The 16,935-nt window shown below is 35.1% G+C and overlaps 1 protein-coding gene across 4 annotated transcripts in view; it reads right to left on the bottom strand.

Annotated features, from left to right (window-relative positions):
* ATG10 (autophagy related 10) overlaps positions 1 to 16,935 on the bottom strand; it is a 393,520-nt gene that overhangs the window by 143,986 nt on the left and 232,599 nt on the right. The window lies entirely within an intron of this gene.

Here is a 16,935-nt window from a genome sequence, read left to right as displayed (position 1 = left end):
AATAGAAGCCGTTGAGTTCTAAAAAAAAAAAAAAATTTTAATCTCAGCTCAGTGCAGTCTCTTTCACAGCTACAAAAAAATAAAGAGTACACTTATTCTAAAGTAATGAATACTGAGTTAAAATAAATGTGACATCCAAAGAGTCACTAAATATTACAGATGCCACTTTTTCTCATTTATTCATTATTCTGCTCAAAATCTATAAAATATTTAACTTTTGACACTGAACCTCATATTTGTTGTTCTCCTTTCGCCCTAAGACACCTTTCATTTACTAAAACTCAGATCTTTAAAAAACAATCCAAGTTACAGAGGCTATAAAAAGCCTAAACCGGTGGATTGTGAATCAAGAATAGAATTAGGAAGCAGATAAATCTGAAAATGCACACTTAGCATACAATTATTTTTTAACTATCAAAACGTGCCTGCAGCTCCGCATTAAAAAGGAAAGAGGACCATGTACGCTGCATATATTTAATATATTATCCTATTGGTATACTACTGAGGAAGTCCAAGTTAGTCTATTATTCTATTGATAGAATAGAATTCTATTGTTTTTTACTTGATAATCTTGTCTGGCCTTCCAATGTAAGATACATCACTGGGACCACCCATATATTTCCTAAGCCCTCTGGTTAGACTTAAGCACTTCCATGTTAAACTAGCTTTTCTGAGAATATTGTTATAATCAGAGGCCCTCAGAAGAATCATATTTTGCTTATTCTCTAAGATCCTCCAGTCACACTCACAGGACAAGAATTATTCAGCTATGAAAACCAAAAGTAAACTCCAAAGAGTTTACAAAGGAAGACTCGTGTCTCCTCTTATGACACTACAGCATTATAAGAGAAGCCAAGGGAGTCTAGTGTCTCTTTAAGTATATATCCATAAAAATACATATAATATAATAATATAAAGATACATATAATACTGTTTAAAAGAATTTTATGTCATACTTAATGGTGAAAAACTGAAAGCTTTTGCTCTAAAATCAGGAACAACACAAGGTAGCCCCCTGCCACCACTGTTATTCAACATAGTTTTGAAAGTCCTAGCCAGAGCAATCAGTCAAGAGAAAGAGATAAAAGACACCCAAACTGGGAATGAAGAAGTTAAATTGTCACTGTTTGCAGATTACATAATTTTTTATATAGTAAAAACTCCACCGAAAAAAGCTATTAGAAACAATAAACGAATACGGTAAATTTGCTGGATACAAAATCAATGTACAAAAATCCACTGCATTCCTATATACTCACAATGAAATTTCAGAAAAAGAAAATTTAAAAACAATTCCATTTGCAGTTTCAACTAAAAGAACAGAATACCTAGAAATAAACTTACCAAAGGATGTGAAAGACCTATATGTGTAAAACTATAAGGCATTCTTAAAAGTAATTGAAGAAGACAAAAAGAAATGAAAGGTATTCCATGTTCACGGATTGCGAGAATCAACACAGTTAAATATTACCCAAAGCAATATACAGATTTAATGCAATCTCCATCAAAATCTCAACGGTATTTGTTTTCAAGAAATAGAACAAAAAAACCACCAAATGTGTTTAGAATCACAAAAGACCCCCGAACAGACAAAGCAATCCTAAGAAAAAAGAACAAGGCTGGAGGTATCACACTCCCTGACTTCAATTTATACTACAAAGTGACAATAATCAAAACAACATGGTACTGGCAGAAAAACAGACACACAAACCAGTTCAACAGAATTAAGAACCCAGAAATAAATCCACATATATATAGGCAGATAATTTTTCACGAAGAAACCAGCAACATACAATGAAGAAAAGAAAGCCGCTTCAATAAACGGTGCTGGGAAAATTGGAAAGCCACATGCAAAAGAATGTTATCTGTCACCATGTACCAAAATTAACTCAAAATGAATCAAAGACCTAAACATAAGACCTGAAACAATAAATTGCATAGAAGAAAGCATAGGCAGTAAAAGTATTAACCTTGGGTTAAGAGAGGATTTTATGAATTTGACCTCAAAGGCAAGGGAAGTAAAAGCTAAAATAAATGAATGGGACTATATCAAACAAAAACGATTCTGCACAGCAAAAGAAACAGTCAGCAAAATAAAGAGGCAACCAACCGAATGGGAGAAGGTATTTGCCAACAACACCTCTGAAAAGGGGCTAATATCCAAAATATATAAAGAACTCGTACAACTCAACAACAAACAAACAAACAACCCAATTTAAAAAGGGCAGAGGACCTGAATAGACACTTCTCCCAAGAAGACAAACAAATGGCCAACAGATATATGAAAAAATGTTCAATTTCACTAGCTATCAGAGGAATGCAAATCAAAACCACAATGAGCCATCACCTCACACTGGTTAGAAAGGTTATCATCAAGAAAACAAATATTAGGAAATGTTGGAGTGACTGTGGAGAAAAAGGAACTCTTATTTACTGCTGGTAGGAAAGTAAATTGGTACAGCCACTATGGAAAACAGTATGGAGGTTCCTCAAAAAAATTAAGAAACAATTACCATATGACCCAGCAATCCCTCTTCTGGGAATCTACCCAAAAAATCTGAAAACATTTTTTCACAAAGATATGTGTACCCCTATGTTCATTGCAGCATTTTTCACATTGGCCAAGACATGGAAACAACCAAAGTGTCCTTCAATAGATGATTGGATAAAGAAGATGAAGTACATATAGACAATGGAATACTACTTGGCCATAAGAAAAGATGAAATACTGCCATTTGCAGCAACATGAATAGATCTTGAGATTATCATGCTAAGTGAAATAAGTCAGAAAAAGTCAAAACCATGACTTCACTCTTATGTGGGATATAAAATTGAAAGCATCAAGGGAGCAAGACAAATAATCGAAGAAACAAAACCTCATAGACAACATTTTAGTGGTTACCAGAAGATAAGGGGGAGAGTGGTAGAAGAGGGGCAAGGGATTAAATATATGGTGATGAAAGGAGGATTGACTCTGGGTGGTGAGCACACAATGTAACATACAGATGATGTACTATAGAAATGTGCTCTTGAAAACTATATAATTTTACTAACCAATGTCACCCCAATAAATTTAATTAAAAAGCAATTTTATAATTAAGAGTGCCATAAAAAAATAAATAAGAACACTCAGTACAAACAATAATATTCTATATTAATAATGAAGAAAACCTAAGAAAACATAAAACAGACCATAAAATGCCAGCAAAAATATTTTCATTTCTAAAACTCTCCTGAGAAGTATATCATCACATTCTCGGAGTGCTTTATTCCTTTTGGTATCCTTTAATATAGAGCTTGATGCTAAATACTCAGAAATATTTGTTGAGTGAAGCAGTGAGTTAAAAAAATTAAATTAAGCAAAATATAGGCATTAACTCCCTGAGGTTAGTGGAATATCATTTAGTATGCAGAAATAATACTTCACACATTACTTAAAGAATATATAACCAGAGAGCTCAGCATATATAGACAGTCAATATTCAGACATTTTTGTTTTGAAATACATATTTCAATAAAAAATTTGTGATTTATTTACTCCAAAGTTACTTTATTACTGAGCAATAAATGGTACAATAACACAGAGATGTTTATAAATAGTCACCCTTAATTATAGATGAACAAATTCTAAATCTACTAAATTTAATACACAACATAGTATGAAACCTTCAAAATGCAAACTAAATACAAGCTAAATAACTTATTTCAATAAACTCAACCACAATGAAAATATTTAACCCCGTTATTTAACATGGATATTAAATATGCATTCTAAATATCCTTGAATTTCTCTCACCTACATATTTCCAGACGCAGAAAAATTCCTAGTCTAACCTCTCTATGTCCTCCTATGCAAGCCCTTTATATGTTGCCCTCATGGTATTTTCCAACTGTCTGCTTTAAACAAAGAGTCCTTGCTGGCATTGGCTTGTTGCTTGTCAGTATTTAGCTCTCTCTTTCTGTAGCTAAGAGAGAGCAACCATCTGCTTCCCACAGCTTTTCATTCCTATGATAGCTTTCTGCTCTTTCCTCTTCCAACTCAGAAACAGAAAGCAAGAGATAAAACAAGGAATCTTAGGTCCACAAGAAGCTGCAGCACACCCAGGAGAGTTTCCTCCAAATCCGAAAAATGCTTCCTTAGCAACCAAGTTACTAAGGCCAATTAACCTCCCTTCTCTATCAATATTCAACTTACATTGAAGCCTTTTTTGGTTAAGCCCTTCAGTTTTACAATGAGATTTCTGGCAGAGAAAAAGGTGCTTCTGTCTTAAAGGAGCCAGGCCTTTTCTCCTGACTGTAATTGTGATTTGAACTTAAAGTGTTAGGTGATTTCCTAAACAGATGTAAGGGACTGGAAACACAGAAATGGCATAGAAATTAAGTGCAACCAACCAACATAGGCCTAAAGTGAGACTGAAACATTTCAAAACAACCATAGACCGGGTACCAGGGAGAATAAGAGATATGGGAAAGGTGCTTTGGAGCTGTCAATGCCTCATACTTGCCTTGGCTGATTTATATCCCTTCCCCATAACCAACAAAGCCCAGGTTACCACTAAATAATCACAATATCAGTAGATTCCTAGAGAAAAGATGAATGGAAGTGAAAAGCACAGACAGTATCAAACCCAAGAAATTTTCTTGCAGGCAATAAAGTAAAAAAATTAAACTAGTGAGGAAATAGCATTTCAAAGTCATGAACTAGTTCAGAAGTAGTAAAAACTATAACGTTTAAAGAAAAGAAGGTGGTTTTATAAAAATGTACAAATGTACATTGAAAACTCTTCCTCCTCCCAAGATTTCAAGCTGTGAGATGGAGGTTACATTTTTCTAAGTCTCACAATTAAATTATTATACTGCAGTCCAGTTAAGGTACAGAAAATGGCAAAAATATAACAGGTAATTAGTTGTTTCTTGGTGTTCATTTTCCAGGTCTTAATGAAGCAAAATCCTTTGTTAAATAAGTTTAACATTTCTTTAAATTCTATATGTAATGCAATATGGAACAACTTGTATATAGTCATTTATAATAGGCACTGTAAATCATCCTTCGGCAGCTTTGGTAGCAGCTCTCTAGGATCCAGAACATGCAATTCCACTCTGTCTCAAAACAATCCTTGCTACTAACAGTCATAACCCAAAATTTCAGAAGCAGTTTTGTTTTCTAGTGTTGCCACTTAACCTCTGTAGGACTCTATCTCACTTGCACAAAGGTGTATTCTGAAATAGTAAAGCTGCCTTAAAGTTGCACTAATAAAAAAATTAACATTTGTTAATCCTTGGCTCCCATTATCCTATTTCATCCTTATAACCACCCTGTGAGGCAGGGATTGTTATCATACCCTTCTCTTGTTGCGGTAGTTCATGTTGAAAAAGAGTGGGGAAAGGAATATAAACTTTATAAAGTACCTACTGCAATGTGTGTATTCCTTCCACAGCACCGGCCAGGTGTTTTCTTCCATGATATCATTTAATGCACACATCAACACCCTCTTCCAAACAGCCACCCAATTCCCCACCTCCTGACTCCCTTCGTATTTGGGATCTAGGTTTACAGATGAAGGATTTGAGGCTCAAAGAGGTTCAGTAACATGTTCAAAGTACACAGTTAAAATGAGGAAAAGCAGGGATTTAGAACCAAATTTGCCCAACTCCAAAGCCCTTGCTCTGTCAACCATGCCACACCACCTGCTACCCAAAGCCCACAGCTGCCCCATTATGCTACTCTCCGAATCCCTTCCACTGACATTAGCAATCACCAAAGGTCTAAGTTATATTTTCCAAATGTGAGTCATGAGCCATTAGTAGGTTCTGAAATCAATTGGTGGGTTCAAACAGCATTTTTTCTTTTTAAATAAATAAAATAGAGCAGAACAGGTTAACAGAGTAGAATAGATCAGAACGAATAAGAATTGTTTCACAAACCTTGGTTTCAGGTATGTGTGTGCAGAATGCACTGGATCCTGATGTAAAATGTATTTTTTTTATTGTGTGTTTATATCAAAAATGTTTTGAAAGCCACTGGTCTGAGAGGATGCTCTCCCAGACTCGGATTATGGAAAAACTTATCAAGGGACTGGAAACTACTCAATGCTCAGCTCTGTTCACTTAAATAACACCAGGAAGCACGAGACAGGAAGCCCCTTCTCAGACAAGGCAGAAAAAGGATTATCTAGAATCAGCATCGTAGGAGGATGCTGATTGTATAATTACACACCTCCTTCACAGCAGCTCCAGTCCATCAAGTAGATAGTATGGTTTATTTTTTACAGCACTAATTATGTAATTATCCATAACATTAAATCAGTTCTACCTGATTCAGTCTATCACAGGTTTCCTGAAACATTTGTTTATTATGTTTATTCTTTTTAAAAAGAACACTAAACTACTAATCATCTTATATGCAAGAGTTCCAGTGTGGAAACTGGTAAACTTCTCTTGAAAAAGATCTTCTGTCAAATATGACACTTGTGGTCCTTTGGGATAAATGGCAATTGAAATTTCATGTTAATATACCTTGGAGCTGCTGCAAACAACAGATTTCAGACAAGTATGTTCTCATTTTTTTCTTCATTATTTCATAAAATGCCTATCCTAGAGCAATAATGCTACATTGGATGTTTTCACGAAAAGCTTTTCTATAGAATAAAACTAAATTGTTCTTTATAATACTTCTTTTGGTATGTCATTCATTCAAAATAATTCCCTGAAAAAGTGCTACAAAGATAAATAAACTATGGCTCCTGCACTCAAGGAACCGCAGTTTATGAGGGATATATTACACTAGACACTATGGCTTCCACTCAGCTCCTTCCCACCACCTCTGAGCAAAGCTATAAATAACCCAAGCTACAAGCCAATACCTGCAACAGCTATAGACCATACAGAAAGACTCACCAGATACACTCTAACCTGCAAGAGGCTAAATCAAGGAATACACAAACAAGGACCAGCGCCAGGGCAAAGCATGCAAATTATAGATCCCATCTGCTTCTCCTACCCACATATTCACACTATCTCTCAGGTCTGCCTAAGCCCTCAAACCTGTCTCACACAGTTGAATACCACTCATCCATGATGGGCAAAGAAGATAACTCCAAATCGGTTAGAGAAACCACTGGGGATTCTTCTCCCTTTATCCCCATCTAACTTCACTGCAGTCTCATCTCTGCCTAACTTCAAACCTATGACACCACCATTCTCTCTAATTCTTTAGGTCAGTGTTTTGCACTGGATTTCCTGGTCTTTAAATCTCAGCTTTCCTTAATAGATTCTGACTTGGTCTGTCTCTCTGATTCTCAGTACTCCCTACTAAACTGAATGGAAATCCCAGGTTCGGAAACCGAATAATACACCAGCAACCAGGCTAAGGCCCTAGCACAACCAGGCAAACACTACTATCCCCCAGGACAGAAGATTTAGACAAACCGTGCTAAAAACTCCAACTATTTCTCAGACCAATGTAAAGTCAAAACGCAACACTCTCACATTCCACCCAAAATTCTGTTCTTTAGCGTAAAGGCCTTCTCGCTTCCCCCCAACTAGCCTCCATCCCGACCATCATGCATATCCCCTACAGTCATCCCCAAGAGCCCAAAATGTAATATGTGGTAGAAAATGTTCTAGACTCCTTCTGGCAGGTTAATTATAAACCCTGTGTCATCAAATGAGCATGATTTGGAGAACATTTTTTGGAAGTCAGTTTCCCACCTCAAGAATGCACACAATGTGCTTCAGCCTCTCCTCTAAGTACCGAGAGTCACTGTAGAAACTAAGATTGGTTGACAGGTTCATAAGTCAGCCAAAGGTATAGACAGAATCTATCCTCAGCACTCAAGTTTCTTATTGCCAGATTCCAACCATGTGTTTTTAAGTCAGTCTGACTTATCAGCATGCCAGCTGTCAAAGTGAAAAGCTATGGGCACTTCAGCTTTATCTGAGGTAATTGCTCAATATGCTCTGATTAGCTCTACAGTCATGACTCTTGACTTGGTTTCTCATTTTCAGCCCCATTCCTGCTCTCGTATTCCCCTTGGTTTGCATGGAAGGACCTTCAACACTCCCCAAGACCTCTGACTTAGAGAAAATGTTGGAACTACTGCCACAGAATAATAGCCTGTTATTGAAATGACCTGTTAGAAAGGGAGAATAAAAGGAATTACTTGTCACCAGTATCACAGAGACAAAAAGAAGAGAGAATTTCAAGAAGAAAGGGCTTAGTCAATAGTGTCAAATGCTGCAATGTGGTCAAGCAGAATGAAGACACTAAATGTGGTGATTACAAGGTAACTGGTACCTTACAGGGAAGCAATTCCCATAGCTTGATGTTGGTAGCTTCTACTGTTGGTAGAAGTCAAAAGAAAAAGAGTTGAAGTCGGACTGAATGACAAAAGAGTGAAGGTACTGTAGATTACTTATTCAAGAAATCAGGGAGTGAAGGAAGAAGAGAGACTTGTAGAAGAGGATGGAGAAATGTCAATATAGGTATGGCATAAACATAGAGGGCCAAAAGCCATGGAACCTCAGTGTTGTGGGAATTACTGAGAAGGCTACAGTCAAGACTAAGTAAGAAGGTGGGAGAAATAAAAAGGGACTGATGTCATCGAGGGTCTTGCAATAAAAAAGGTGTACACAGCATGTTCAGAGAGGTGTAAATATAGTTGAAAATAAGGAAGTTATAAACAGAAAGGAAGACTTTAGAGTTTGAGATCATCACTGTATCTTTTTCCTTTTTGCTCCATATCTAACAAACTTAAAGGGAAACTGAAGGTAAACTACTTCACAAATAATTATTGGAAAAAGAGCATTTAATAACATCACTTCAAATTAGTCAATGGTCATTTTAATGATCTCATCCAAAAATCCTGGTCACTTTCAGATTACAACTACTTTCTTTTCCTTCAAAAGAAGGTAGGGTCAAGCAACCAATCATAGAGACCAAATTTAATTGGCCAGGCTGCTCTATCCTCTGGCACACTGGTCAAAGAAGGCATTCTTTTAGGCATCTATCCAGATGTTCTTTCTTTTTTTTTTTTAATGGGATAAGAAATGTTTATTGTTTGAAGCTGCTGAGTTTGGGGGTAATTTGTTATGCAACAAAAGATAACTAATACACTCCTATATCTCCAATTTCAGTTCATCACCATGGGCTTCATTCTAGATTTCTCTCTTTCCATATTTGTAGCTCCCTTCTCTGACAATGAGAAACACAACTACCATTATTTTTAAGATAATAACTTATTTGTCAATGCCCCCTCTATGTAACCAATTTCTATTGCTGTTTCACCCAACTCTCGCCCCCCAGATTTTCATCCTCCTCACTCTTCAACACCCCTCATAAGGTTGCTGGGAGCCCATCCACACGTGCTTTATGTAACACTGCCAGCTTCACAGCTTCACAGCTTTCCTACTCTTGTCAATCCATCCTAAACTATAGCTGAGACAAACCTGTAACCTCTATCCTAAGGCTCCTTTGAGGTCAGCTAGAAGTAGATGTAACCTCTCCCAATGCATATGCATTAAATCTTCTCTCACCAATACATAAAACCAACGGTTTGCTATGAACGAAGAATACCTCTAACGTAGCAAATTTATAAGCACCAAATGGAAGAACATTACTGAAGTTCCCATATCCCATTTATACAATCAAAAGCAATACTGTTAAAAACATTTTCATACCTCGCTCTTAGAGCTTTTCCCCTTTGCTTTTCACTTTGAAAACCTTCAACACAGTCCAATATTTGGTTATTTTCATTTACTTTAAGATGAAATTATTATTCACCCTTAGGCACATAAATTCAGAAATAAACTTTAACAAATATTCCTGACCATTTCATTTAGTAAGTACCATTTAATAAATAGACAGTAAATTGATAATGACACAATATTTACTCTAACTTTTTTGACTTTTAGTTAAGTTAGCAGTATAATGGGGATAGGGCAAATTCTAGATAGTTTCAGTCCAGAAAAATCAAGATACAAGCTCTATTAGTTTCTGGCACTTATGTGTCAGACACCGGCTAGATACAGAGGGCACAGTGGTGATTGAAGTGATCTAACCAGGTCAGTGCTTGGAGTGCAGTAGCAGGGTTCAGAACCACTATTCACTTGAAAATGTTTTGTTCTCTCCCCATAAAATAATCCACTTGCATCTTTAATAAAGGCTCTTCAATAGTGAGCATTTCAGGTATGAGTAGAAGAAAAATTGGGGGTTATGTGAATCATATCATGTAAGTAGCAATCTCTATGTACTACTGTCCCTTGTTCTGGACAAAGGATTTGTAGTAAGATAGTATTCTATCTAATAGTTAGTCTTTATCTGATTGTTGAAAAAAATCCTGACAAGTAGCTAATTTCATTCAAGCTACAAAAAAAAATAAAAATAAAAATAAAAATTCAACAACATTTTAAACATCTGAAGATTGCAGGTTACCATGTGATTCCAACTTCAATTTTAACATTCAATTCTATCAGAATATATGACAAGATTGTTTTTGAGCCCTGCACAGAAAATTATGCTGATGGATATTTCTTTCACTCCAGAAAATATTTTTTTAAATAAACATTTTAATTTTAAAAAGGAAGAGAATGAATTTTAAATATAATTAATACAATAATTATGAAAAGTCAAATATTTTAGATATCATTTACTCTTCTGTGATATCAAATCTCACTGTAATACATTCTAAGAAATGTATCCCTCTCCACATACAGAGTTTCCATTGACTTACAAAATAAGAAAATATGAAAGGGGAGAAAGAAGTACTATATAGTGGTTTCACTTTCATTTATTTTAGATTTGATTATAAAATCAAGCAGGCTCAGCAATTCTCCATGTAAAAAAACCCACATAAAGTTTGTAACCCATTAAGTGTTTTTTTTCAAAGCTGTATCAGGGAAAGTATCTCAAACTCATTAAAAGAAATGGGAGGAATATATAATTAGAACAATTAAAATAATGCACCAAGTGTCCTTCCTCAGAAACAATTGGCTCCTGTTAGAGCCTTAGAACTAGACATAAGCATTCTACACTGAAAGTCAGATTTTCATACAGAAATATCAACTCAGTATTCTCTTAAGTCCACATCTGCTGCTAGAAATAATCTTACTTTTGATTTAAAAAACACACCTCAATATTAGGGCTATATATACATAAAGGACACTTTCTGATGTAACTTGCTGCTGAGTTGAAATACAATGTATATGGCAGGTGCCTTTACAAAGGCTTTTCTACTAGCTTGATAACTAGAAAGAGAATTAGCTACCTGTCTAGATTGATTCAACTCTATTTCTCTCAGAAAAAATGGATTCTCTCTTTGCTGTGCAAAGGAGAGAACAGAGCATAGAGAATTTCAAAAGTAGAAGTAACCTTAAAAACCCATTTAGGCTATAGGTTCTACCAAAACCGAATACACTCCCAGAATTTTGCAAAGTGATATTACTCAGGTACTATCAAGGGCCTAGAGAAGAAAGAAGATTCGGAAGAATGTGGAACATGTCCCTATCTCTATCTAAGATTTCTTGGCTTCAGCAGAACACTTTTAAGACCCCTAAGATTTTGTTAGATGGTTCAAATAATTTTAGTGACACATCTTTGTATGTGGTTTCTGATGAATTCTAAGAATAAGTAAACAAATACTTCTGTCATGTACTAAAGAAATATAGTTTGTATAATACTATATCTAGTGCAGTATCTCACAATTTTGTTGGAACTGCAAATCCTAATTCAAATCCTAATCCTATTTCAGAATATCCCATACTCTCCCCTCTCAAACCCCACATACTCTACGGTATATACTTACACTGTAAACTAAATAAAATTAAAATTTACTTTGTCTTTGAACTTTTTCACCATACCTCAAATAAAACACAAAAGTGGGACTGGGGTCTGCTATATAAATAGTTATTCTCTTTAAAAATTCATTTATTTATCAGCAAGAGATGCATCAGATCAATAAATAAATACTGAGTCATTACTTACATGCACTTCCACTTGTATGTACACACATTAAATATAACATACTTTCCGGTATTTTCACATTGCTTTAATAATTACATTTGCAAATAGTAGGGATATCGTGCTTATTACTCATCATTTACATTTATCAACATGTCTATACTTTGGTCTAAAAATAGCAGTTGCTTTACAGGAAAATTGTTAACACTAACTGAGAACTGTGCCTTGTCATTTATTCCATTATAAAAAAAAAACCCACAATATTCTGAGATATGAGTCTATTTTGGACCTACAACACAGAACACATCCTAGAAGCCACTTAATAAAATCCTTAGGGCAAATGAGTATATTTGAAGACCTGGTTACCTCAGAAGATCATCATTCTCTGAATATGTTCCTTTGGCAATCGAGATCATCTTCTGTTACTGATTCTCAGCTTTATGCTTCAGGGACTCTATGATAGGTTGTTCTTTGTTGAGGGCTCACTATAATATTCCACCTACCCTGGACCAAGGGAAGTCCCAGTTAGTGGACCACAAGGCCCTAGGACAAAAATTCTTTTCATCCAGTAGTATACTATTGCTATTTTTATGACTCTATCATTCTCATAGTTTTAAAAAATGTAATCTGAAGGTGTAACCCGAGGCTCTAAAGTAATGAAGATAGTAAATGAATAAATAAAATATGCTCAATACCCATCTCTGATACCTCTTCAAAAGGAAGAAATGGAATTTCAGTAATCTAACTTCAGACAAAAGAATCCAAACTTCAATAACATAAAAAATAAAATAAGCATCAATTATCAATTTATGGAAATAAGAGTTCCATATAATAAAATACACCAAGAACCAGTGTTGATTACATTGGTCCCTGTTGAAAATATCCATTTGTATTTAGAAGATTTTAAATAGAGGCAATGGATTTCTTTTGGTCACTGGTAAAGAAAAGATCCTGTTCAAAAATTGTTATAGTCCTGTTTGTTATTTCACAACCTCTGAAAGGCCATAAGCAAATCAGATTAACTGCTCTCAACCATAAAGTACTGTCTAATATGATTAACCTATAAGACCCGCTGTTCCCCTCAAAAAGCACTAAGATACACCAATATATTTAGTAGATTTCTAAATATTATCTGATTCTTTTAATCATTATTTTAAATTATATTTTAAAAATTCAAAGAAGATATAGATTACGATTTTCACAAATTTCTTCAGTTACATACTCCATTATATTTCACTTTGATTTTTAAAATCCTATGATTATCTATATATCATTGTAGATAATCTCACAGGCATAAAAATCATGAATCCAGCTATCTTTCTACAATTAAGACTGCCAGATCTGGTTAGAACAAGAGAGTGAGCTGATTTCCCAAATTATACATGATCAAGTTATAATTTGAAACAACTATTAGCAGAGGCATTCCTTTGGATATGTCTAAATAGGAAATGTGATGTACAGCTATGAAATGATACAGACTTATGTAGCTTTAAGGTCTAAAGAGAATTCGGAGGTCCCCTAACTCAATCTTCTATACAATATAGGACTTCTTTGGAGAATAGGTTATAGATTGGTGGTCTGAGGACCATTTAAAGCACATGTAGTCTATTTGGCCTAAACAGATTTCTTTTTTTTTTTTTAATTATGCCAACACACAAAAATCCAGATCATTGCCTTTTCTTGAAAATCCACCTGGGGCTACATGTCTACTGCCCCTTTGGATGAGTCATGCCCTCGCCCTTTCTCCACAGCACCCATCACTTCCCATCAGCCCACTTCACTCACTCATCATCCGCCTCGTGCTTTAAACATCTGTGTATTTCAGTGAGTGACCACTGTTCTGGATAAAGGATTATCCATCCTGTGGATAAACATATCCATAAAAGGGGAGAGCTTACAACTTTACAAGTTGACCTATTTCATTGCAGGCAATTCTAAACAGAGATTTGTCTAGAATAATTTCCAGACATGAACTAGTTCTATCCTCAGAAACGAAGTAAGTCTACTGTCTATTCCACAGGAAAGTCTAAATATATCTGAAGACAACTAACCTTCCTAGGTCTTCAGTTCTAGTTGAACATCTGCAGAGTCCCTAAATATTCCTCAGAATAATATGTCTTCAAGCCTACCTATGGTCCTTGGCATGCTTCTCTATATGGATGAATTGTATTAATAATTTATTTTTAAACTATTACTTACATATTCATGTACTATGTATTCTAGTTATCAATATTCTTCTTTTCATGTAATAATGTGGTATTCCTTGATCTAGATCAGTGGTTCTCAACGCTTTTGGTCTTACACTTTTAAAATTCACTGAGTATTCCAATGAGCTTTTGTTTCAGAAAGTTATATCTAATGATATTCACTGTATTAGAAATTAAAATTGAAAAATTTTAAATTAATTATTAATTCATTTAAAAATACATATTAATATAGCATATTTCTATGAAAAATAAATATTTTTCCAAAACAACATAAATGAGTAAGAAAAGTAGCAAGGTTTTATATTTTTGCAATTTTTTTTAATGTCTGCCTTAATAGAAGATAGGTGGGTATTTCTAACTATTGCTGCATTCAATCTGTTGCCATATCACAAGTAGGTAGGCTCTGGAAAAATCAGGAAGAATGAGAGTAACAAGTATAAATAACATCTTAATATTATTATAAAAATAGTTCTGACCTTGTGGACTCCCTGAAAGCATCTTTGGGACACCTCCCCCAGCCAGGAGTCGCCAGACCATATTTGGGATCCATTTAATGAATGTAGCTTAGGTTCTAGTTTTTCTAGTATCCATGGCATTCTTTTCACTTATCTTGAGCTTATGGTCAAGTAGAATCACCAGCTCTTTCTCATACAAATTGCTGTCATGTCAAGCCTCCCTCTTCATCTAAATGCGGACGTTATGCGTGCATTTCTCCATAGATCTCATTTTGTTGGTTTCGGTTACTATTTGGTAGTGAAGGTTGTGGGTGCTGCACTCTGGTCACCTTAAAGCTGGTGTACCTATCCCTACTCAGCTGTTGTGACTGTTGGATGATAACACACAGCCACCCTCTTTGAAGAATTTCTCAGTAAAACTGGAACCACCTCGCTTGGGAAGCTATGTCCACTTTCAGTTCAGCCAGTGGCCGACTGACAAGCCAGTGACTGTCACAGAGTACAAAAGGCCAACTCAATGACACAAAGTAAGACTAATTCTGGATGTATTTTGTGCTCCAGAGCTTCCCAGGGGATCAGACTAAAGTTAGTCTCTAAATGAGACCACATCCTTCCTTAGCTTTCATCCCTTGTTCTGTCCTGTTTCTGTCACTCCTTTTTTCCTACGAGCACATTCCTAATAAGTTACTTGAACAGAAATCTCCGTCTCAGGCTCAACCTAAGACATTTTTCAACCCGGCAAGATTATTGCAATATCGACTCTATCATACATCAAATTAACTAACCAGCTCAGCTGTGCAGCATCTCAAATATGGTAAGCATTCCATTACAGAGTAGGGCAATGATTCTCCAAGGGTGGTCCCTACACCCGCAGCAACAGCATCACTTGGAAACTTGTTAGAACTCCAAATTCTCAGGCCCCGCTCCCGACTTACTGAACTAAAAAAATCTCCATTACAGAAATGTGTCATGATGAACTAATCTATTACTATTGTACATGTAATCTGTTTCCATTTTTTCCTATTATAAATAATGGTGAAATTAATATGTTTACAGGTAAATCTTTGTGCACGTTTATGATTATTTTATAAGTATTTGTCTGCAGTTTACTTTGATGTAAAAATACTGCATCAACAAAGAAGGCGTATGGATAGATGCATAGAGGCCTGATGTACAATAAAGCAACCATAGCAAAATGTTAATTGTGGAGTTTAAGTAATAAGCACATGAACGGTCACTGTAAAATTCTTTCAACTTTTTTCATATGTTTGAAACTTGTTGGGAAGTGTTGAAAATGAAAAATGTTGGAAAAAATTGTATTTTATGAAGCTTAATTCCTAGAATTGGAATAGATTGTTCATAGTATGTACTCATCTTTAAACTCTGTGAAGTTAAAACATCAACCAGAAAGTGTCAGTTCCCTCATGCTGTCAACACCACTGTTTAGTGCTTTTCAAATCTCTGCCAACTTGTTAGGCAAAAGCTGGTAATTCATCTTTTAAATCATCATTTCCATGTGCATTTTTTAAGTTAATATATAATGAATTGAAAAGTTTCCTAACATTCTAGGCTTCAGATTTGATTTGATATTTGAACCATGAAGCAGTCATCAAGATGTGAGCCCTTAATTTATTACCAAGCACAATACCCTCAAGAATAACCTGCAAACCAAATTACATTGGCGATAGTTTCTTCCAGGCCAGTACCATACACAGGCAAAGGGGGCTAGTGCCAGATTGTTGAATGGATCTGATTTAATAGTTTCTGATCAAAAGCTCTTTCTTCGTAAAAAAAAAAAAAAAAGTCTCCTCACCCATTTTATCAGGATTCTCAAAATTCTAAGAATTAGTGATTTCTTCCTTTGTGTTGAAGCAATTAGATACCCACCAATTCTACTTTAGAATTCAAGTATTTTACTTCAGTATGGGTTCCACATAATTAAGGTGCATCCATAGAATAGAATGTAATGGAACCATTAAAATAGAATGATGGAATTCTACATTTACTGACATGGAAAGATGCCCATGATATACAAGTTCATTGCAAAATACAGGTATGTCTGTGTGTATATGACAGAAATTTGTGGAAGGGTATTTATTAAAATATTAATATTACCTCCAGTTGAAGGATATATGGGAGTTTTTCTACTCTTTTTAAATCTTCCTCTATTGTTTATTTTTACAACAGACATATAAAATTTTTTCATTAATAATAACAAACACAATTAAGTCTATTTGCATTTCAATAAAAATTAAATTGAAAACATCCCAGAAACCACTACGCCATCATCACCTTATTAAAATTTAATTTAGCAAGA

This window comes from Rhinolophus ferrumequinum, chromosome 7 (genome assembly GCF_004115265.2).
Source record: "Rhinolophus ferrumequinum isolate MPI-CBG mRhiFer1 chromosome 7, mRhiFer1_v1.p, whole genome shotgun sequence".
Classification (NCBI taxonomy): Eukaryota; Metazoa; Chordata; class Mammalia; order Chiroptera; family Rhinolophidae; genus Rhinolophus; species Rhinolophus ferrumequinum.
Note: the sequence above shows the minus strand (reverse complement) of the source record. Positions and strands in the feature narration are given on the sequence as shown.